Genomic DNA, 25,435 nt, shown 5'->3' with positions numbered 1-25,435 from the left:
TGAGGCAGCGAGGTGGAGTATTCAGACCCGACTCGGGAGGCCCGGAGGCGGCCCGGAGTGTTGTCTGAATACTCCAGGAGGCAGAGAGTGGGTGAGAAGGCCCGGGGGCGTCCTCGGTGCCCACTCTGCTGCCCCTTGGCGAGGGGTGAGAGGGAAGGAAAGGAGTGGCAAGGCCCGGGGGCGTCGCGCACTGCCAACCTGTCCCTCTCGGGGCTCAGGGAGGGAAGAAACTGCTCTTTTATTGAGAATGTGGGTACCGCTGGACCCCGGAGGGCCAGCGGCAGGATGTTTTTTCCGGTACCAGTCTTGACATTCTCCCCCTGGTCCTCCTCCGGGGGGAGGAGGGGTGCGGACACCACCTCCCCTGGAGCAGCTCCTCTTCTCCCTGGGCTCCCCGTGTCAGGGCCGCTTGCCCTTGCGCTTGCCTGCCGACTTAGCGGGCCCCGACACGGGTTGGGCGGCACCCTGACGGCCGGCACCCTGCTTCCCCGATGGTGGAGGCTGCTGCTTGGGTTTAGCAGGGGCGGAGGCGGCCGCAGGGGGACACCCTCGGCAACGAGCAGGCGGAGGTGCAGCCGGCGACTGGGTGGAGGCAGCAGCAGGTCGCCGGGGCAGGATGTTCTTGATGGCCTCCGTCTGCTTCTGTGCCACCGAGAACTGCTGGGCGAAGCTCTCGATGGCGTCGCCGAAGAGGCCGGCCTGACAGACAGGGGCGTTGAGGAACCGCACTTTGTCGGTCTCACGCATGTCTGCCAGGTTCAGCCATAGGTGGCGTTCCTGGACCACCAGAGTGGACATCGCCCGACCCAGGGTGCGTGCGGCAACTTTCGTCGCCCGGAGGGCGAGGTCCGTTTCGGTACGCAGTTCCTGCATAACCCCTGGGTCGGAACTACCCTCGTGCAATTCCTTGAGCGCCTTGGCCTGGTAGACCTGCAGGAGCGCCATGGCATGCAGAGAAGACGCGGCTTCTCCACAGGCTGTGTAGGTCTTGCCCGTTAGGCTGGACGAGAACCTACACGCCCGGGAGGGGAGACGCGGATGGCCCAGGACACAGTTGCATCGCAACCGACCGTTCCACTGGAGGGACCTCCACGTAACCCTTAGCCGTGCCTCCATCGAGGGTAGTGAGGACGGAGGAACTCGCTGATCGTGAACGAGCACTGTAGGGCGCCGTCCACGACTTCGTGAGCTCCTGATGCACTTCCGGAAAGAAAGGCACTGGGGTGGGGCGCTGAGAACCAGCACGGGCCGTCCCGAGATACCAATCGTCCAGCTGCGAGGGTTCGGGACACGGTGGAGGGTTCCACTCGAGCCCGACACTCGCGGCGGCCCGGGAAAGCATAGCCGTGAGCTCTGGATCAGACTCGGGCAACGGTGCCACACCCGAAGGGGGCAACGCAGCCGAATCCTCATCTCCAGAGTCCATTAGCTCGTCCCCCGATGCAGCTATCGACAACATATCCTCAGTTGGAGCCCCGAAAGAAACGGGTGGCCCCCCATGGGAAGGACCACCGCGATCTTCCGGGAACTGCGCCGGCGCAGCGGAGGGGGGAGGGGCCCGAGCAGCCTGTTGACTGGGCGGGGGTGCCCTGACCGTCACCCTCAGATCTCCACCAAAGGCATCAGCCAAAGTAGCAGCCCTCTGCTTTGCAGCGGGAGGACCACTAGATCGTGGGATACGCAATGGGACTCCACCCCTTTTCAGGTATTGGAGCCTAGACCGTAGCACTGCGATGGTCATGTTCGCGCAGTGCGAACATGAGTCATCCACGAAAGCGCCTCTGCGTGCTGAACGCCCAAACACGAGAGACAGCGATCGTGTCCGTCAACTGGGGACAGAAATCGACGGCATCCAGAAACACACGGTTTGAATGACGTCTTGAAAAAGACGCAGGGTCAAACCGTGTTGCTCTTTTAGTGATAGAGAGAGAGAGAAAACCGCTCCGTCAGTGCCGAGGCACGCAGGGGAAATGGCCGCGGCTCACAGCAGTTCAAAAGTGCAAGCCCTCTGTGAGCACTCAGAGAAAAAAAGCCCAGCAAGCCGTGAGAACAGCTGTTCATCCTTTTCTTCCTGGTCGCGACCACCGCTGCAGGGCACCGTCACACCAACACTGGAACACTGGAAGCAGGTGAAGATCTTCTCTCGACTCATTTGTAGAAAAAACTCTTCGTAGGAACACACAGATTACTGCAATGCTCGGCTCCGAAGTTGAAAGCGGTATGCGGCACTTCCACTTCCTTATTTATGCCCGCAACGCGGGGCGGTGCGTGGAATGCGTGATCGCATCAGTGGGTTAGTTAGAATTGTTTGAAGCATCGAAAATACATTTTGGTCCAAAAAAAACAAAAACTACAACTTTATTCAGCATTGTCTTCTCTTCCGGTCTGTTGTCAATCCGCGTTCACGACTCCGCAGTGATGCTGCTGATGTAAGACGCTGATGACGTGTTATCTGGTGCGCCCGAGCTTCCATAGCTTGAGCGTGTGTCCATGTGCGTCTCCCTCAGACTGTAAACGAAGCTCGGGCACACCAGATAACACGTCAGCAGCATCACTGCGGACTCGTGAGCGCAGATTGAGAACAGACTGGATGCAACTCTTGATCCTGTGATGATGCGCCATATAACATAGGAGTGTATAGGAAGACCAAACAGGAAATTGATGCTGTGCATACAAACGTTCAGACGTTCCACTAGCCCAATGGAATGAGTTGTGGAGTTTGTAGATGTTTCAGGTGCTATACAAATACCACAGCTGTACAATTTTCACACCCTATACTGAATTTACCTAGCCTGATGTCGTCATACTCAATTCTAGTCAGAATATGAGTCTGATTCTGCTCCGTTGGGCTGTGATTATGGGGCGTGTTTCAACCGAACCAGGAAAGACCTCAATTGGATAGACCTACAACCAATCAGAGCAACGGAGCGACTGAGCGACGCATAACGTTAGTTGTCAAATGTCAACAGAACTCAACTGCACTGTGTTGCCAAGTCCACGGGTTGAAGCGACCCCAATTATGTGATATACAGACCCAGGAATGCGAATATTAGCAGGCAGCCCTTCCAAAATAACACATATTTTACCCCCCAAATGCCTTTTTTTTCCCCGGAGAACCCCCTTGGAAAGCTATTGGGCTTGTTTTTGGCTAGTTTTGAGGAACGTTAGCAATTGGGCAGGTTTTGTTGTAAAAACTTGGCAACCCTGTCTGCACGCACGCTGGACTAACGTTAGAAGAAAAAGATGAGTGTAAACGAACTTTGCCGGTGTTGTAAAAAAGAATTTAAGGATACACAGAGTACTTACCAACACGATCATCATTTCTGAGAGAAATAGTAAAGGTGAATGCATATATGAACAAGTTCTCCGTTAGGATTAGAACAAATTCAACCCAAGTGCCTTTGATGACGTGGATGATTACGTTACTGTTTATCATCTGTCCATCATCGTCTAAAGCCCGCCCTGACAATTTCATTGGTCCGAACAGCTTCTGTTCGGGCATAATTACTTCTCTATTGAGCAAGTCCAGACCGAACTGCCCGAGTAAAAATGTTGTGGGCGGGGCTAAGTTCGGCTGGCATCCAGGCTAGAATTTACCCTATACAATAGCCTAATAACATAATGTGACGGAGCGGTACAATTGAGAAACCAACCATTTACCAGTAAAGAAATCCGACTACGCCACCCTAGAATTTAACTCTAGGGAACAATGCTCAAAACCCAAAAATGGAGTATATTAAGCACACAGGTTCGGTTCCCTCATAGAAGTAAGCAGGAGACGTGGGTGGAGTATAAAAAATACAAAATGTTTATTAATGCAAAAATGTTTTTAAAAATAGACACTAAAAAGGTCAGAGAAACAGCATGAGACCCCACTTTAAATAGAGGAAAGCAACATTACAAAAAGAATAAATGTGGGCAATGACCAAATCAATTTTAAATATGAAAACAAAATAAAGTAAATATCAGCAGGGCTGAGGCTCCCATCGGCAGGAACAAAATGAGGTCTGGTTGTACAAGAGCACACTTTCACGCACATACACCAAGGTGCACTTAGATCACACACTACCACACACTCGAAGTGGTACACAGCACGCAATAAAGACCCACCACCAGAAGGAAGATCCGTTCACCCGTGGGACCCCCAGCTCCTGCAGACAAACAAAAATAATAAATAAACTATAACAAATTCACAAGTAAACACAATTAGCTCCACATACAATATAAACGAATGATAATAACTGATGAAGCAAAAACAAAAAAAGGTATTAATATCACATGAAACAAAGAAAAACACTAAAGGAATCAAATAAACTCAAGAGAAATTACAAAGCAACTTGAAGTCAGATGTAAATAGAAAGCAAATCAAGTTGCGTTAATAAAGGAAAAATAACAAAAAAATAGACAACACAATATTTCTGTGTTGTCTGCAAACGAAAAATCACCCACAAAAATATAAAGAAAACAGAAACTAATCAAAAGAAAAGAAACAAAAGGGAACAATTATTTTCCCTCAATAAGAGGAGATCGTCGTATTATCCAGGCTGATCTCAAACCAAAAGCAGCCACTACACAGTCGGAACCAAACGAACAGTCCCCCTTGTGGCGTCTGCACGACAGTAGGCTATACACAGCAGGACTGCAGGAATGTGAGCCAAACGTCCGCAGCGCAAAGCGGAAGACAGCAGCAACACAGCAAATCCGATATAATATGATACAATTACGGGAGGAACAGAGAGTGAACGAGAGGGAGAACCCTATAACGAACACAAAGAAAGGCGTTACGAGTAATGAAACTTGCCCTTCACGACTTACATTTTTCTAATTACATTTAAACACTTACCGTCAAGGTGTCACCACAATAGAAAATATGCAGGCACAGGTCTATTAATCAGCCCCGCGATCACAATGGGGTACAGGAAACCCTACCTAGACAGCATGCGGCAATGTCAACAGCACAACAACGATAGTACAATATGCGTTCATACAAATGCACACACACATACCTGAGGCAATCGGTCACTAGACTCACTAAAGCAGCGCCGGAAACACACTGACACCCGGACAAACGACACTGTAACATTACGAGAAAAAAATGCTTTAACAGACCAACCAGTTTTAAAATTACCCCCGTTACAGCACTGCACGCTTACCTGTAACCACCGTAAACACGGGCACAAAAGGGGAAAGTCGGACGTGACGCACCACGGCCAACAACAAATCAGCCCTTATATCACGATACTGATTGCTGATAGGAAAATCCGGCTGTCAATCACCTAAGGATACTGAATGCTGATAGGCAAATCCGGCTGTCAATCACCTAATCTCATTACAATAACATCATTTAATATTTGAATCACAGCTTATATAGTGTTTTGACATCGACAACCCAAGTGCATTTTACCTCAAACTTGCGACTAGTTAACTTTCTAAAGTAGCAATCACTTCTCGGGTCGACATTAACACACTGACAAAATTATATTCTGAATTAAAAATATTTTTATACCACTTTTTAATGCGTGATTGTGTAAAGGTGTTCACGAGATACCAACATTTCGCAAGCTTGCTTTCAACGTCGAACACTCGTTCTCATGGAGAGGAGGGGCTGTGGGAGACGTGAGTGAGAGACGCAGGGAAAGGAAATGCAGCTGAACGTTATTTGCTCTATGAAAGACATTGATAAAGACGAAAACTAAGGACATTTTAGTTAGTTTTGCCAAACACACATTACAGTTTTGGTTAGTTATCGTTTTTTTGTAATGCCTCATTTTTATTTTTATTTCAGTTAACGACAACCCACCTAGTTTTCGTTTTTCCGTTGGTTTTCGTTAACGATTATAACCTTGGTAACGACGAGACGAGATGAATCCTCCAGTTACTTGCAATAGCGCTCCGGTCTGCAACGCTCTGAAAGCTGCCACAGTTCACACCAATGCAACGAGACAAGGTGCATCATCTTGATAGCACAACGACTCTTTGTAGCCTACTTCTGTCCAACTTCCGACTTTTCGGCTATTTTTTTGTAGCTGGATATATATCATTTGTTGCATCTAAATATGAATGAGGATACAGTTTTTGATAAATCAAATTGTTATTGTTGTTCTTATTATCATTTAGGGGGGCTTAGGAACATTTTGGGGTAGCTTCAGCCCGGTTTCGGTACGATATAGTATTTGCTATGTTCAAGGAAAAAAGGACTACTGTCAAATAAAAATAAAGAAAATAATAAGAACAAATAATTTAAATACAAGCAGCAGCACAAATAATACTATTGAGCAGAGATAGGCCTACTAATAAAGTAAACTATGCTTTTCAGGTTTTTCAGGTACATCTAACATTAGTTCTTCACCGTCATTAAATTGTAGTATTTGCAATAGTTTTGAAGCCATATCAGTTTAAATTTCTGTTATATGGTTTTCTGAGTGCGCACACAGAAAGCTGTGAGATCTTATTGCGCTTCCGTCAACAATTCTCAAATAAACAAGGCTGTCAAAACACTCAATGTTCACAAGCTTGTGACTGTAAACAGCAGGGAAAGAAATTGCATGTGTATATTAGATCTGTGCATTGAAGTAGCAGTGTAATGTACAGTACCTACTGCTATATATGCTGTTAATATGAATAGAACATTAAAAGAAAAACAGAAAATCACTGCTCTTGATTGAACAACTTTAGTAGCTTTAATAAGAATACATTTCTTACTTGATTGCTGCTGTTAAATGCTCTGGCGAGGAGATAAACAGGGTGGACTGTGTACAGCTCTCTCAGGGGAAGAGCTACGCTAATAGACTTTAGGAAGCCCCTCTTTGATTTTTAACAGGAATGAAAACGAGACTGTGAGGGATAGACATGCATCTCTTTAGTAGATTGTACTTTTTTTTATGTGTTTTTGGATTGTTCTGTTTAAGGAACACTGCAAAAAATGTATTTCCAAGAAATTTCAGTAGACAAAAAATCTCTAGACAACATGACCTGTGTAAAATTATAAGTGATCTAGGATCTTTAAACAGATTTTTAGAGTGGATGTCATTGAAAACATGGTAAGTTTATCCCTCACAGCCTCGTTTTTATACCCGTCATTACGCTGCTCTGAATAAGGTCTGAATAGGGCAGATTCCGCCACCATTCATGAGCGGGGCCGTTTCCAATGTGACGTCACATTGGAGTACATTCCTGAATGGCTCATTTTGAAATTAGACATTTTTATGGGGAAAATAATAAACGTTGTTGGATTTTTACCACAATAGGGTGGTTGTGTACACAAACAATACAACAATATAAAAACAATTACATTAATTGTCAAAAACAATATAAAAGTGAATTTTGCATAATAGGTCCCCTTTAAAAGTACAATTTAACTCAGGAACAGGAACAACATTGCATTTTGTTATTTTATGTTGAACACTTACAACATGCAATTTACAATTAATACAAAAAAATGACAATTTCATTGGACAATTACACACACACACACACAGAGGTAATCTGAATGTAGCATGGTAGAGTCAATGATTTTATACTTACAAAATTCCCCTTTCATTTATTGATTTAAAGGATTAGTTCAGGGCAAAATTACAATTTCCTGATAATTTACTCACCCCCATCTCATCCAAGATGTTCGTGTCTTTCTTTCTTCAGTCGAAAAGAAATTAAGTATTTTGAAGAAAATGTTCCTGGGTTTTTCATCATTTTTTTTTTTTTTTAAATGACCGATCGTTTCGCTAGATAAGACCCTATTCCTCATCTGGGATCACGCAGAGCCTCTGGAGCCCATCAAAGCACTTTGAAACTGCATTGATTTGGACCTTCAGGATTTTGGTTGCAACTGAAAAGCATTATAAGATGCAAAACCCAGGAACATTTTCTTCAAAATACTTAATTTCTTTTCGACTGAAGAAAGAAAGACATGGATGGCATTGGGGTGAGTAAATTATCAGGAAATTTTCATTTTGGGGTGAACTAATCGTGTGACTTTGTAAAATTAAACATTTTAATGTTTTATGGAGAGCAGAGGCAGGACAGATTTCCAGCTCGGTTGAGATAAAGAACTGTCTGAACATAACCAGCAAAAATATAACAAATAAAACTAAAAGCAATGAGTCCATCAATAAACTGCCCAGAAGAAATGAAAGATAAACCTACGATCATTTATGGTAAATATATAATAGTGATGCTCACAGTAGATATTAGAATGATGTGAAATGCTCTTTTCTTCATGTGGTTTTCCTTCTTTCTCTCTCCCTCTCTCTCCTGGTCCTGACTGCTTCAGAGCTCTGAGAATAGCCACAAGACAAAACAACTGGATGGAGAGGAAGAGGAGGAACCTCAGAGTGTAGAACCATGCATCGCTTGAGATTAAACTAAACATGCAGCACAAACAGGATCCAAGAGTAATTATCCAGGCCGCAGTGCAGCAGATCACTCTATATGTGATCACACTAGCAGCCTGCCCTGAAGCCTCGGCTCCTGTAACAAAAGACAAAATGAATCCAAGCAGTTTTCAAAATAAACAATATAAATAATACTGTTTAACCTAGATGAACTGAAAAACACAAAAGAAAAGAAAACACCATCTGTAATGAGGTTCGGACTCAAAACACCAAAATTGGAGGTTGATAATTACAGCACTTTCACATAAACATACAAATACCAAACAAACAAACTAGAAACCAAATCCAAATAACAGAAAGCTGATGCAAAACAAAAAGGAAAACAGTTATAATAAAACAGTAAATCAAAATAAAAACATGCTAAAGAGCAGGTTTAATGCTAGACATATAAACCAAGCGAACTCGCTCTGGGGAACAGTTTGTAATCACAGAATGGACACAGAAAATACACGTAGATCAAACGAGCTCGCACTGAAGAGCAAGTGTAGCACGAAACACCTAAACCAAGCGAGCTCGCGCTGGACAGTAATTTATAATCACCGGAGAAACCAATGAAGACAAAGCAGCAGCATCAAACAATGTTGCCCCACAGGCTGTACTGAACACAATGGATCCCAACTAGTTCTCCGAAAATGAATTAAAACGTACAATTACTTAACACATAAATGGATGTGCGTGAATAGCGGCCATTACACATACCTTTGTGTCGCTATAGTTGCGAGTCCGATCGTGCACAACCAGATGACAGGCCAATAGGCAGGGGAATACAACGGAAAAATGTTGAACAAGGCGGCCGCCAACAACCCACAAACGATTGTCCAAAGGACGCTATAAACCAAATAATTTAGCGAGTGACCTCAAGCCACACATCTCAATATTACTAAGAAGCCCAACCGGAAAGGGCGGTCCATGGGCAGTGACGCACAACGGTGTTCTGACACACACGCAGTGCCTTAAAGTCCCTGTTTATATACCCACTACACAGTATGTGTTTGGATAACTCGCATACAAGTTTTCAATAAAAAATTATTCAAAAATCAAGGCACCATTTATCCCACTACACATATATGACGACCGTGTTCACAGTAGTTATTACAATGAGATTAAATGCTCTTCTCTTCATACGGTTTTCCTCCTCTCTCTCTCTCTCTCTCTCTCTCTCTCTCTCTCCCTCCCTCCCTCCCTCTCTCTTCTGGTCCTGACTGCTTCAGAGCTCTGAGAACAGCCACAAGACAAAACAACTGGATGGAGAGGAAGAGGAGGAACTGCAGTGAATAGTACCATGAATGTGCTGTAGAATTTTGCAACATTAAAATGAACATTCAGCACAAACAGGAGCCAAGTGCGATTACCCAGGCCGCAGTGCAGCAGATCACTCTATATCTGAGAGGTTTGAACTTCAGAAAGGTTACAGGATGAACCACTGCCAGGTAACGCTCAACACACATCAGACACTGAAACAGAGGACGACCAGATGCCTAGTCCTTGTAGAAACTGTGATACTGTCTTGAGACAAGAAAATCAAATTGCGAACAAATAAAAAAAACACAAGAGACAGTTGCCAATCTCACAAACAGAGAGATTGAGGATGAAGAACTCTGATGCGACTCCATTTCCTGTGATGATGAGCCATATAACATAGGAGTGTGTGGGAAGACCGAACAGAAAACTAAAGCTGCACACACACAATTCTAGACTTTCCATTAGCCCAAAGGTATGAGTAGAGTTTGAGGATGCTTTAAGTCTGGTGAAGTTCACTGTAGAGTTATTCATCTTCTTCTTGTCTTGAAAATCTCACAAACTGAATACTAAGTTATCTATTGGAAGAGAAAGAAAATATACTAGATAAAAAATGGTGCATATCTCTGGTCATGGTGCAATGGTGCAAAAATCTCAGTTAAAACAAAACCTTTCACCCTGTTTTACTCAACAGCTAATACATCTAAATTGTCCATAACTCTTAATCTACGGTACGTCTGCTAATCACGTTGATATTTTTGCATATCACTGAAGGGAATAAACAAATTAAGTCAAAAAGGAGAGTTTATTACCTGGAGAGTGAATGTCCAGTCTCTCTGGGTGTAAAAATTACTCTGTCCTGTTTTTGTAGTCTCATTTCAAAGTTGTCACAATGATATATCAAGGATGTCACATAAAACAAAACATACGCAAATGCATGTGGTTTTTAAAAATGATTGATGTATATTCAACAATGTATTCAAATATTTGAACAGAACTGAGAAATTGTGTGTATTTTTCCCTGTGGACTCCAATGGAAAATAAATTTAATCTTTATATTATATAAAAACTAATAAATAAAAAAAATAAAAAAATTTAATAAAAGAATAAAACTCCATGTACTATGTCTAGGGTTGGGTACCGAACTCGGTACTTTTAAGGGCACCGACCGAATTACGTCGGTACTACAGAGTACCGATTCACATTAAATCAATCGGGACCAAATTTCGGTACCTGAGACACATCTGGTGATATAGACTAGTGTCTGTGAATATTAAACCACAAAAAGACTATTTAAATACGAATCCTGCGTGTCCCTGTGCGAATGAATGCCGTAGAAGCGCGGATTACCACACACAAACACACATACACACACTCACTCACTAGCTGTGTCCCAAAGTGAAGGGCGTGCACTTCGAAGGCCGCATTTGAAGTGCGATTGCGTCATTGCGGCACTAAGAAGGGTGTCCCAATGTGAAGGCTGCACCCTCTGAATGCCACATTTCAAGTGTGATTGCGTCACAGCGGCACTACGAAGGGTGTCCCAATGTGAAAGCTGCACTTCCGAAGGCCGCATTTGAAGTGCGATTGCGTCACAGCGGCGCGACGAAGGCGCCCGCAAGTCTAAGCGACTTCAAAATGCGCCCTCCGTTTCTCAGGCAAAGGAAGGGTACAGCAGATGGAACCTTACCACAACTTCGCAGCCTACCCTATCCCAGAATTGATAGCACACTGGTGACTTCACGATTTGACTCGTCCGCATTCCCGCGGCACTCGATCAGATTTCTTGCGGCGCAGGATTAAATTTCCCAGTGAAAGACGGTAGCGGTCGGCAAGTCTAGCCTGCATACTATTGAACACAACACCGCAACCGCTTGAACTTGGAAGTAAACAAAACGTTTAGTGCATTCGCACAGTCCCCAGTTCCCTGCCCTGAGCAACCTGGCAAAACTTTAATTTCCCAATTTTAACTTGCATAAATGTTATTTATTTCTCAACCATTCTCTCAAGAAGAGGAATCAGTCCATTTTCTCCCTTTTCGCTCTTTCTTTATTTTTTCTTTTATCTCTATTTTTTCTGCACTTTCTTTAAATAGCCTACAAATTAGATCTGCGCGGGGCTGTTTTTTCGTCCCACTCCCGCAATAGGATCTATAGAGTGCCGAAGTTATGACGTCACTTTGTAGGCCAACCCGGAAGTTAGCGGCGCATGGGTTCCCTCGATCGAAAAGCCATGCATTTTCCCCATAGACTTTTGGAAAATCGCAAAAAATGGTCCATGCCACACCATGGTCGCGGGTCAACGTCATCATCAAGCTTCCTCAAACTTTATTAAAAAGCACGCTCGCTCATTATGATCTGCGCTGTGTATGAACACTTCTCCACTTTTTCATGAGAAATATTGGCCATTCGTTTTTTCCAAAAATGTTAGAAACTAATTTTGTTTATGCGTGCCTCTCTGAGATTTATCTTTTGTTAATGTTTTTTCAGACAATATGATTATCACTGTGATAACATTAAATGACATGAAACACAACCCAGTCTCTTTTTGTTAGATGCAAGTTTATGTATGATCAATAATACAAAAGTACAAAAGATATAATAAGCTATACATGAAATAATGCAAACAATTCAGTCAAACATTCAAAGTCAGTGCTAGTCGGCTAACTTACAACGGTAACGTACAGTTATAGCCTAAAAATAAACAAGTAATGAAACTTCACTTTGCACTCAGCCTATACGATTTGCCAGGGAACAAATTATAGATCCATGAGAGCAAATGTGGGCCGTTAAATCTCCACAAGACGAATTATAGCTGGAGACGCCACAGAGACATCAGAGCCAGCGGCAGACGTCAGAAGGACTGGCCGAGGAAAGGCTGCTCTCGCCGGCTAAACAAGCGCTGACCGCCGCAGGCTGACTCACTGGAGCTCACAACTCCGAAAACACCAGATAAAATGTTTAAATAGGCACTCTTCTTATAATTAAACCACAGATTTGAGCTTTAAACAATTACATTATCGACTGAAAAAGTCTTAAAACTACGTTTTGTCACACATTAACAGTAGATTTTAACACAAAAAGACCTGTAAACACAGCCCATGTCAGCCATTTCTCAACGAGACGAACATGTGAAGAGAGTAAACTCCAAATGTTCAAGCATCCAACTTTGCGCGAATAGCGCGATTTATTCACGCCACATAAGTTCTTCATTCTCACGGCTGAAACGCGGGCTAGTGAGAGATGGCCTGTTTGTCACGATGACGTCTAAAGTCCCCGCCAAAGGATGTAGTCCCTTTTAGCAACTTGTTAGCAACCATCGTTTTTAAGACACAATAAAGTTTTAAAAAATCACAAGCAGGTTTTAACTAATGTGTTTTATGTCATAGATCAAAACGTGAAAATATTTAGAGGCTTTGTTAACCACAGACCTTATTTCAGGCGATTTAGCAAAAACCCATTCAAAAAACCCATAGACTTTAGGGCGAGGGAACCGGTAGGGCTAAAATGCTAACTCACTTCCGCGTATTGGCCTACAAAGTGATGTCATTACTTCGGCACTCTATTCCGCCGCACCCTCCCGCTCGCGCTTCAAATTCATTCCGCGCTCATGCGCTATAAATTATTTTATTCCCGACCCGACTGATCCAGCTAAATTTAGATTTCGTTTCCAGGATCTCTCTTTTAAATTCCCCCTAAAAAAAGAGAGAGATTAGGGATAACAAAAGTAATAGGCTATGTTGGCCATGCAATCATTTCTTTATTTTTTTATCATACTGTCAACACTGTAGCTAAAAAATATCACAGACAAAAATAGGCTAAATCAAATGCGACGTCACTCAAAACTATAAGTCAAAATGCAAATAAACGAAAACTGCTAAGTCTCCTCCAAAGGCTTAATGTATAGTCGTGGTCGGGATGCACCGAACAATTGCTCTATATTATTATTTTTTTTAAAATGCAAGTTATTTGTAAATGAAACAAAGTAATTGCTGTCTATTGTTCATTTTCGTTAACTTGAAATGTGGATAGGCTAAATAAAAGAGAAGTGGTGGTTCTTTACATTGTTTATTTTTGTAATGCAAGTTATAATGTGTACATTAAACAAATTCATATATGTTCATACATATATTTTCTTGTCATGTAAATTAAAATGTGTAAATGAAAATTAATTGGTCTATACATTACTTAAATAAGGCTACTTTTTACAACTATTCATTCATTATATCTTAAGTTTAACATCAGAAACAGTTTAAACTAACAGCTAAAACAGAAGAAAACAACATTTGTATTTACATTTTAATTGAGCTGAGCGGGAGACGCTGGTGGAGCTGGACCGGGATGGGGAATAATGCACAATAGAGACCAGGCCTGTGCCAGCGGGATATCATCTTCATCTGGGATGAGTGCATATTTCCACTGTCCGCAGGTTTGCGGGCCTGAATCGGTCGACGGCTGCCATCAGTGCCATGTCATAAAAAGTACAATGCATCTGAGATGATGTGAGTTGAATAAAAATAAGTACTTAAAGACTTGGACGTAAATGTATAAATGTTTAAATTATATTGTAACAGTTACATTAAACACAATAAACAATAGTTGCAATTTAACGATTAAATATTTAACCATAGGCTACCGATGTACGTGCCTGTGATCCGGTCTTCCATCGTCGCAGGCTTTGAAGCATGTCAAAATCCAATAAAACTTATAAAATTCCATTATTTCCATTTCTCTTTTAAAAATCTCCTCGCGAACGTCCGCTGTCAGTTATCACACACCTGCTAGCCCATTCAACAACGCTCGGTTCAGTGTTGCCAAGTCTGGAATTGGGCTGCATTTACTGTTGATGTGGGTTGTTTGTAGCCTATAGCCTAAGCCTAGTCCACAGGTTTAAGTTGTCTTTACTTTAGCAATATTTCTACCGTTCCCCCGCCGCATTTTGGCATATTTTGCCACATTTTGGCAGTGATTCCGCTACTTTTGATTCGCAATTGGAGGGGTTTTGTTGTGTAGACCTGGCAACCCTGTCCCTCGGTTCACCCTTCGTGCACTTCGAAGGCGTGGCCTGGCCTGGCCTTCGAAGTGCACGGCCTTCGAAGTGCGCACCCTTCACTTTGGGACACAGCTACTATCGCGTTCAATATCACTATGACGGTCGCGTGTTTCCATCTCTGTCATCTCATATGAGGACATGAACGCACGAATGTCATCTCCAGAGCCACTGTGAGTCACTTTATGAGCATTTTACCGTTTCATTTGAGAAAAACTACCGTCATATCATAAACACAAAGGAACGGCAACCCGTCAAAATAAAAGTCCGGTTTATCTTGACAAATACATCACTGTTGTACAGTAGAATTTAGATATGTCTCAGTTAATAATACTAACACAAATGTAATAATAATAATAATCAAAACTTTATTTTTTAAGTAATAAATAAAAACAATTCTGTTTTAATTTTAACTGTATAAAGCTCAGTTGTGCAGAACTTTGTTTGACAAAAAAAAGTTGAATTATATTAAAAGATAAATTAAATTAATATCTTATGTCTTCATTTGATTACCAGAAAATACACAGCACATAATTTGTGGGAAATCTTTTCATAGAAATTAAATTAAAAAGAAAAAAAATAATATGGTTGTTTTTATTAATCAAATTTAAGTACCTAGTAGCTTACTATCTAGTAAATATTACAGTATACAAACATCACAGACAATGGCAGACAGAGACAAGGGCAGCTCTGGCATAATAACACTTCTATAATTGACTTACAGGTTATTTATAGTTCCCTTTCAGTCGGTCACTACGACGTACGTCGGTAATACCGACGAATTGGGATCACTTCAGAGAGCCCCTATCAGCTTCGAGAACTTAAGAACAGGCCAATGAACAATTGGCGTGCGAGATTTGCATCTCACGCTCCGCCCCGCGCCGCGGGTATAAACAGGAAGCGAGAGCATCGCACTGACGTCATTCACTTCGGAGCCGAACCGGCGTTTGAAGTTACAGACTGCTTTCCTGATTAATTCAGCGACTGTCAGAGAACGAAGAGGATCGTTGTGTTGGTGTGACGGCACTCTCCAGCGGGACCGCAAACTCAAGCTGCAAAAAGGAACAACTGCTGTTATCACAGCAAGCTGTTGGTTTCGGTGGGCGTTCCATTTTCTGAGTGCAAACACAGGCTGCACTATCCCCTGTGTGTTGCCACGGTTTCCCTGGGTGCTTCAGCACTCTCTAAAAGAGCGTTTCCTCACAAAAAGAGCAACACGGGTGTGACTGCGTCTTTCTCAAGATGTCATTCCACCCGTGCGTTTCTGGATGCGGTTGTTCCCTCTCGTCCGCTGACGGCCACACTCACTGCATCACGTGCCTGGGCTTACAGCACGCTGAGGCAGCGTTTGTGAATAGCTCGTGTTCTCACTGCGGGAACATGACTATTGCGGTGCTTAGATCTAGACTCACCTACCTCCCGGAAGGCGGAGTCCCCCTCCCCATACCTCGATCTAGAGCTATCCCTAACCAGGATAGACCTACTTCGACGGATGACCGGGGTGATCTGAGGATAACGTTCAGGAAAAACCCGCCTAGCGTCCCTACGCAGGTCCCTGAACCCTCACAAGCACCGCTGCCTGTGGCGCCACCGGAAGGGATCGCTGGTCCCGCCCAGGGGCGCCCAGTCATCTCTTTCGGAGCGCCCGCGGACGAGCAGATGTCGATCGCAGCATCGGAGGGGGAGTTCCAGTCCTCGGAGGATGAGGACTCAGCTGTACTGCCTCCCTCTGGGAGAGTGGCAACGGTTGAGTCGGACCCCGAGTTGACGGCTATGCTTTCCCGGGCCGCCGAAAAGGTCGGGCTTGTGTGGAACCCTCCACCACATCCCGAACCTTCTAGGTTGGATGATTGGTTCCTGGGGGGGGGGGGGGGGTCGCGCTGGCTCTCAGCGTCCCGCCCCAGTGCCATTCTTCCGGGAGGTGCATGAGGAGCTTTCCAGGTCGTGGACGACACCCTTCAGTGCCAGAAACAGACCTGGAGGCTCCTCCCTCCTCACTACCCTTGACGGTGGACAGGCCAAGGGTTACGAGAAGATCCCGCCAGCCGAACGCGCCGTCGCGATGCAGCTGCGTCCGGCGACCGCCTCCGAGTGGCGTGGTGATCCTCGTCTCCCGTCCAAAGCCTGTAGACTTTCGTCCAGTCTGACTGCGAGGGCCTACAGGTCCTGCGGACAGGCCGCGTCTGCCTTGCATGCCATGGCGTTGCTCCAGGTGTACCAGGCCCAGGCACTCATGGACATGCACGAGAGTAGGTCTGACCCAGAGCTCCACCGGGAGCTCCGGGCGGCGACGGACCTCGCCCTCCGGGCGACGAAAGTTACCGCCCGTTCCGTGGGTCAGGCGATGTCCACCTTAGTGGTCCAGGAATGGCATCTCTGGCTCAACAATATCTGGCCGACATGAGGGAGACTGACAAGAACCGGTTCCTGGACTCCCCCATATCGTCGGCCGGGTTGTTCGGAGACGCGGTCGAGAATTTCGCCCAGCAATTCTCGGCCGCCCAGAAGAAGACGGAGGCCAGAAAACATATCCTGCACCGGCGGCCCGCTGCTGCCTCCACCCAGCCGCCGGCTGCAGCACCTCCGCCTGCCCGTCGCCGAGGACGTCCTCCTGCGGCCGCCCCCGCTCCCGCCCCAGCCCAGCAGCAGCCTTCCACCGGCCGTGGGCGTGGAGCCGGTCGCGGGAAGAACGTCCAGCCCGCTCAGCCCGCTGCCAAGCCAGGTGGCAAGCGTCGTCGGAAGAGACCCTGAGACGGGCCGCCCAGAGATGGAGGAAACTGCTCTTCGGGAGATGGCTGCAGCACCACTCCTTCCCCCGGTGGAGGGCCGGGGGAACACTATTTGTATGTCTGTTCCACCCAAATTTTCAATAAAAGAGCAGTTTCCAACATCTCTGGGTGCCAAGAGAGCGCGTCTGGCGGTATGCGACGCTACCATGCCTCGTACCCCTCAGACACCTCTCTCCTCGCCAACAAGGGGGCGTTGGTTGTGCGGACGCACACAATGTGCCTCCCCACGCTCGCCCGTCCCCTCAGCGGATGCAGGTCGTGTGTCAGACCCAGACCCCTGCACGGACCACTCCCATGTCGTCCTGGGGCCCCTGCGTTCCACTGCGCTGCCCCGCTCCGGGTACGTCCGTGGTGCCGATGGTCCCGCTTGCTCGTTCTCTGGGGGCCTGGCTAGCGCTCCCCAGCCCGTCTCGCTGGATCATCCGCACCATCAGACTCGGCTATGCGATTCAGTTCGCCCGGCGTCCCCCAAAGTTCAGGGGTGTCCACTTCACATCTATACCGAAGGAGGGCGCCCCGGTGCTTCAGGCGGAGATCGCTGTCCTATTGGCGAAGGACGCGATAGAGCCGGTCCCTCCAGCCGATATGAAGTCCGGGTTCTACAGCCCGTACTTCATTGTACCCAAGAAAGGTGGCGGGTTACGACCAATCCTGGACCTGCGTTACCTGAACCGCTCCCTCCACAGGATGCCGTTCCGAATGCTAACGCAGAAACGCATCTTCAGGTGCATCCGTCCCCAGGATTGGTTTGCAGCGATCGACCTGAAGGACGCGTACTTTCATGTCTCGATTCTCCCTCGACACAGACCGTTTCTACGCTTTACTTTCGACGGACGGGCATACCAGTACAAAGTCCTGCCCTTCGGGCTGTCCCTGTCGCCCCGTGTCTTCTTGAAAGTCGCGGAGGCGGCCATTGCTCCCATGAGAGAGCGTGGTGTTCGCATCCTCAACTATCTCGACGACTGGCTGATTCTTGCCCAGTCGCGGGAGCAGTTGTGCGAACACAGGGACATGATGCTCCGGCACCTCAGCCAGTTGGGTCTTCGGGTCAACTGGGAGAAGAGCAAACTCTGTCCCGTACAGAGGATCTCTTTTCTCGGGATGGAGATCGACTCGGTCGCCATGACTGGGCATGCTCAATCGTGCGGCCGACGAGCTGTCACGGTTGCCAGTGCTGCCCGGAGAGTGGCGACTCCGCCCCCAGGTTGTCCAGCTGATTTGGAGTCGCTTTGGGGCCGCACAGATCGATCTGTTTGCCGCCCACGACACGACCCACTGCCAGTTGTTTTATTCCCTGACCGAGGGGACCCTCGGCACGGATGCACTGGCACACAGCTGGCCCCGGGCTCTGCGCAAATATGCGTTTCCCACAGTGAGCCTTCTTGCACAGACACTGTGCAAGGTCAGGGAGGACGAGGAGCAACTCCTCTTGGTAGCTCCGTACTGGCCCAACAGGACGTGGTTCCCGGAACTAGTGCTCCTCGCGACAGCACCTCCTTGGCCCATTCCTCTGAGGCAGGACCTCCTGTCTCAGAGACGGGGCACCCTATGGCACCCGCGTCCAGACCTCTGGAAACTCCATGTCTGGTCCCTGGACGGGACGCGGAGGTTCTAGGTGACCTACCGCAAGCGGTAGTCGACACCATCGCTTCCGCCAGAGCCCCCTCTACGAGACGGCTATATGCGTTGAAGTGGAACCTGTTCGTCGACTGGTGCTCTTCTCGCCGAGAAGACCCCCGGAAGTGTTCGATCGGATCTGTGCTATCTTTCCTTCAAGACGGGTTGGAGCAAAGGCTGTCTCCCTCCACCCTCAAGGTATATGTTGCCGCAATCGCCGCAAGCCATGACCTCATTAATGGTGAGTCCTTAGGCAAGCATGATCTGATCGTCAGGTTCCTGACTAAATCCTCCTCGCCCCTCCTCTATACCCTCTTGGGACTTGACTCTGGTGCTGACCGCACTGCAGAGGGCGCCCTTCGAGCCTTTACAGTCAGTAGAGCTTAAGATCTTGTCTCTAAAGACAATCCTCCTGATTGCATTGGCCTCAGTTAAGAGGGTAGGGGACCTGCAGGCATTTTCGGTTGACGAATCGTGCCTGGAATTCGGGCCGGGTGACTCTCAGGTGACCCTGAGACCCCGGCCTGGATACGTGCCCAAGGTTCCCACTACTCCCTTCCGGGACCAAGTGGTGAGCCTGCAAGCGCTGCCTTCGGAGGAGGCAGACCCAGCCCTGGCTTTTCTCTGTCCAGTTTGCGCTCTGCGCGTCTATGTTGACAGAACGCAAAGCTTTAGGACCTCAGAGCAGCTCTTCGTCTGTTACGGAGGACAGCAGAAGGGAAAGGCTGTCTCCAAGCAGAGGATGGCCCACTGGATAGTGGATGCCATCGTCTTGGCGTATGAATCCCAAGACGTGCCCTGCCCGCTCGGGGTTAGAGCTCACTCCACCAGGGGTGTAGCTTCTTCCTGGGCGCTGGCTCGTGGCGCCTCGCTGACAGACATTTGTAGAGCTGCGGGCTGGGCGACACCTAACACGTTCGCTAGGTTTTATAGCCTACGTGTAGAGCCGGTGGCTTCTCGTGTGCTCGCTTCCCATAGTCAGCTTCACTGAAGTGCCCGTTCTAGTGTCGGCTTGCTGCGCCATTTCCTTCCCCTGGAACGGATACGTGCGCTTGTTTTCTCCAGTCGAGTTCCCCAGGATTGGCGAACCCTGTTGAGTCCTCCGCACCCCTCGGCAGTCGGATGTTGCGGAGCGTCCGACGCTAGGTCTGGCACTTGTATGCATTGGTGGAACTTGTGTCAGACTGGGTTCCGTATGTCGTGACCCCTACGGCGGTCCCATACGTGTATTCTCCACGGTACAGCTCCCTACGGTGAGCTTGTGTCTTTCCCTTGGCAGAGTTCCTCTGCCGTCTCAGTACGGTGTCGTCCCCCGCCTGCATTAGGGCGGGGCCACCCCTGGGACTTTCGTATGTTGAGCTGCCCACGGCCAGCCCATACGTTTCTTTCCACATGGTAACTCCCTCTGGGCATGATGTGGCTCCCGCAGCGTCCTTCGGGCACGCTTTCCCAGCGTTATCCAATCAGTCTGCTGAATGGGTCTTGCGGAACAGCAGTATGACTCTCCTGGCGTGAATCTCCCCGCCCGCTTCAGAACGGGGGGACTGAAAGGGAACGTCTCGGTTACGTATGGTAACCCTCGTTCCCTGAAGGAGGGAACGGAGACGTACGTCCCGTCGCCACAGTTCCATCCATCACTGCATGGCCGAGTCACTGGTTCGGCTCCTCAGTGAAAAACGTCAGTGCGATGCTCTCGCTTCCTGTTTATACCCGCGGCGCGGGGAGGAGCGCGAGATGCAAATCTCGCACGCCAATTGTTCATTGGCCTGTTCTTAAGTTCTCGAAGCTGATAGGGGCTCTCTGAAGTGATCCCAATTCGTTGGTATTACCGACGTACGTCTCCGTTCCCTCCTTCAGGGAACGAGGGTTACCATACGTAACCGAGACGTTATTGATGTAAATCCCTAAAGTACCGAAAAAAGGTACCGTTGGGTACCGGTACCGATAACGGTTAAAATGTGAACGGTACCCAACCCTAACTATGACAGGATTTCAAAATATTTAAATATCTGTCACAACCCTCAAACTCGTAAATTGTGTCCTAATTTTCAATAAAAAAAATAAATAAAATAAAAACATCTGATAAACAGACAAAACCTTTTATTGTTTATGTAAACAAATACATTTGAAGGTGGTGGACATCTCTAAATAAACGTGACAAAGGCTATGTATAAAGGCTATTATATATTATATTTTGGGATGATACATTTAAAGTTTATATTCAGATGGATAAAAATGTCTATGTTAATAAGTAAAGATAATAAATAAGGATTAGTTACATAGCTTTTTTGGAACAGAGGCAGGAAAGTTGTTCAGTATGGTACAGATAAAGAACAGGCTGAACAAAACCAGCCAGCAAAAAAAAAAGCATCCCAATAAACCAAAGTTCACGAATAAACTGTTCCGTCACAATGGTAAAGAGTCCTATAATAGTATATGGGACATATATGACAACCATGTTCACAGTAGTTATTAGAATGATATGAAACGCTCGTCTCTTCATGTGGTTTTCCGCCTTTCTCTCTCTCTCTCTCTCCCTCTCTCTCCTGGTCCTGACTGCTTCAGAGCTCTGAGAACAGCCACAAGACAAAACAACTGGATGGAGAGGAAGAGGAAGAACTGGACTGAGAAGAACCATGCAGAGGCGTAGCAAGCTTTTCAAAAGTGTGGGGGATGGAAGTGGTTTGTTTGTTAACAATAAAAACAATGAATACAATGACAGAAGGGTACAAAAGGTATAACATATAAGATATATATATATATATATATATACATACCTCGGGTTTTTTTTAACCTAGTGTTCGGTTGAGTTCTGATGGCTTGTCAATTCAGTTTTTTGCTATTCTATTCTTAGGTGACGGGAACAGAAAGAGGTTAAGGAGAAAAAAAAATGCTTAAAAGACTTGAAAAACCTTACTTAAACTTAAAACTTTACTTAAAAAAACCTTGTACACATTCCTAGTGTATAGTATAATATAAAATAAATATATAAAGATTTACACTGGCAGCTCAGAGCTGTACAGCAGCATTTGAGTATGAAATGTAATGAATAGATGTAAAAATAAAACACTACATAAACTTCACTATAAAATATACATTGATTCTTATTAAAGCTACTGTATTAATGTTTTTCAGTCAAGAACAGAGAGTGCTTTTCTATGTCTTTTGTAGTTTTATTAACATTAAAGTCCCCAAAGTAGGAAATAATATGGAAGTCAATGGCTACCATCAACCGTCTGTGTTCAACAGAAGAAATTAATACAGGTTTGGAACAACATTAGATGAGTAAATAATTACATAATTTTAGAGCTAACTGTCCCTTTAAGGGCTGCGCTCCTGTCAATTTAAGACGTGCATCTAATATATGACACACGCGAATTTACTTTCACTTTGCACATAACCGAATGTGTTTATGTTAACCTTGTGTGTATTTGACACTATTAGCACAGTAAGACTACTTAGTAGTAATCAAGTGTTTGACAGGCTTTTAGTGCGCGCTCTGCGCGTTAAAACGGTGCATAAGCACGCGAATAACCGGCAAGGCTTTAAAACGCATGCAAATAATGAACTTTCGTGATTGTGAATAACTATAGATCCGTGAGTATAAAACTCTCTGACACCAGCATTGCAAGCGTGTCTAGCACTGTGTAGTGATTGGATATTTGCTCATATCAGCGCGTAGACTCACAGGCACACTGCAAAAACAAAACAACAAAAACAACGCAATTCAAGCGCTTATTGAACCGTGAATGCCATACCGAACGATTTAATATTATAATGAGAATTGTGGCATCCCTAAAGCGTTTGTGCAAAACTGCGGGAAAACTGAAGAAAAAGTGTGGGTGTTGAACCCTCTCACCGGGAAAAGTGTGGGTGTTAAAACACCCACATCCCCCACGGGTGCGACGCCCCTGCATGGAGTGTAATTTAAGTGTCTTCTGTAAGATGCCTGTAGAGGGCGCATTGCACTAAAGTGATGAGGAATTTACGTTCTGGGCAAAGGGCAAAGTCATTAAAGAAAGTGCCAGAACGCTGCAGACTTTAACCTGTGTTTCTCATCATTTCTACAGGTATGTAAAGTTGTTTATATGGGCCAATATTCATCAATAATGAGACTTGAGAGATTCATAAATGTTTCAAGATGATGTTTGTTCAGTTTAAAAGTGATTGTCGAGTTTTCAAATTAATATATTATTTGCGATTCAGTCGATGCAATTTCCAGTTGAGTAAACAGTTCAAAATTCATGATGTTCTTAAAAGTGTAATGTTTTAGTAAGAGATGTGAAACAATCAACTGTATTTCTCTGTAATCTTGATAGATTTCTCAGATTGAGCTGTATAGTGTGATGTATTATATATAGGCCTATATATATACTCCATTTTGTTTATGTGGAAAAGTTGAGCGTAACATGGTGGTTTTCTCTTAAAATTTACACTCATAAGGGTTAAAACTGCATATACATCAATTGAGAGTGTTAAACACTTAATTGGTTACACTATCAAATTTACTATGTTTGTTGAATTTAAGTGATTCTGATTTCTCTTTGTATAGAAATTCACTATATCTAAAATAGACAAAGTGAAATGTAAAAGACCAATGGAAGTGTTGAGTGAGCACATATGGTGATGGTAAGACACAAGACACATGAGTAGTGTATCCAGATGTTTATTGAAGTAGCTTAAAGGGTTAGTTCACCCAAAAATAAAAATTCTGTCATTAATTACCCTCATGTCGTTCGACACCCGTAAGACCTCTGTTCATATTCGGAACACAAATGATGATATTTTTGTTGAAAGCTGATGGCTGAGAAAGGCTTCAGATAGGCCTCCATTGGCATTCAGTACATTTATACTCCCAAGACCCATAAAAGGCACTTAAAACGTCGTTACAAAGTCCATCTCACCACAGTGACTCTACAATAATTTTACGATGCGAAGACAATAGTTTTTGTGCGCAAAAAAAAATCAAAATAACACCTTTATCCAACTTGTTATTGTCTTCCGTGTGTGCCTCCACGACACATGCGCGAGAATATGACGCAGATCCGGCGTTCGGACACATGACCCAAAAGCGATTTGTTTACAAGCAGAGGAAGACGCACGTGTCTAAGCTGTTGGATTCTACATTGTTCGTGCTTTAGGTCTCGGGGTAGGTCTCAAAATGGGGCTTAAGTGTGCATTTCATGGATTCCCGAAAGCTGGCGCTACGTCATATTCACGCGCATGCGTCGTGGAGGCATACACGGAAGACAATAACAAGTTGGATAAAGGTGTTATTTAGATTTTTTTTTGCGCACAAAAACTATTGTCGTCGCATCGTAAAATTATTGTAGAGCCACTGTGGTGAGATGGACTTTGTAACGACGTTTTAAGTGCCTTTTATGGGTCTTGGGAGTATAAATGTACTGAATGCCAATGGAGGCCTGTCTGAAGCCTTTCTCAGCCATCAGCTTTCAACAAAAATATCTTCATTTGTGTTCCGAATATGAACAGAGGTCTTACGGGTGTCGAACGACATGAGGGTGAGTAATTAATGACAGAATTTTCATTTTTGGGTGAACTAACCCTTTAAAGAGTAATATAGAAGGGAAATGTTCAAATGTATTACATTTGCTGATTTAAAATGCTGAGAATTGTCTAGAGAGCATGATCTGTAAACGAATATTATTTATGGTTATGGTTCTAAATGTTATACTTACCTGTTCCCTGAAAAAAAAGGGCAAAGTCATTAAAGAAAGTGCCAGAATGGTGCAGACTTTAATCTGTGTTTCTCATTCTTCCTTGTTTGAGACCGGTAACAGCTGCAATTTCCTTTTCTGCAGCAGAACTACACGTCATGTTAAGATTACGATTATTACTGTTTATTCTGTAGAAGGCATGACAGCATTACTTTTACAGTATACCTTCGTATTGGATGTCTTGAACAGGAATGGCTTGCTGATTGGTGTTGCATATCTCCCCCTCTTTTTCTGCTGGCGTTCCTTCCATTTTTCCTGGTCCACTCTGTATGTCTGCATAATGTACGGAGGTATTGATGAAAGCAGTCATTGAGAATTGAAATAACTTTGTAGAGCTGGTTTATATATCAAACCATATAACGGGATGACATACAAAATTTAATTTTCTTTAAAAACTGTTACCCATCACATCTTCAATGACACATTTATCAACATATTCTAACCTTTCTTCTGAAAACTCTTTTGGAGTCTTCATACTCCTTCAGGAGAGCAGTGTGACTGATCTGATATCGGGCCACAAAGTCATCAAGCCTTGTGAGCCGGCCAGATGTAAAGCGAATGTGTTTCAAGTCCCACTGGCTCTTCTCCATTATGCCCTGCGTTTTGTTGTCCT

At 45.2% G+C, this 25,435-nt stretch overlaps 1 protein-coding gene across 1 annotated transcript in view; it reads left to right on the top strand.

Moving 5' to 3' along the window:
- Positions 1 to 25,435, top strand: part of LOC307137025 (uncharacterized protein) — a 636,016-nt gene that overhangs the window by 228,017 nt on the left and 382,564 nt on the right. The window lies entirely within an intron of this gene.

This window comes from Gobio gobio (genome assembly GCF_949357685.1).
Source record: "Gobio gobio genome assembly, chromosome: 14".
NCBI lineage: Eukaryota > Metazoa > Chordata > Actinopteri > Cypriniformes > Gobionidae > Gobio > Gobio gobio.
This window is presented reverse-complemented; position numbering and strand designations above follow the sequence as displayed.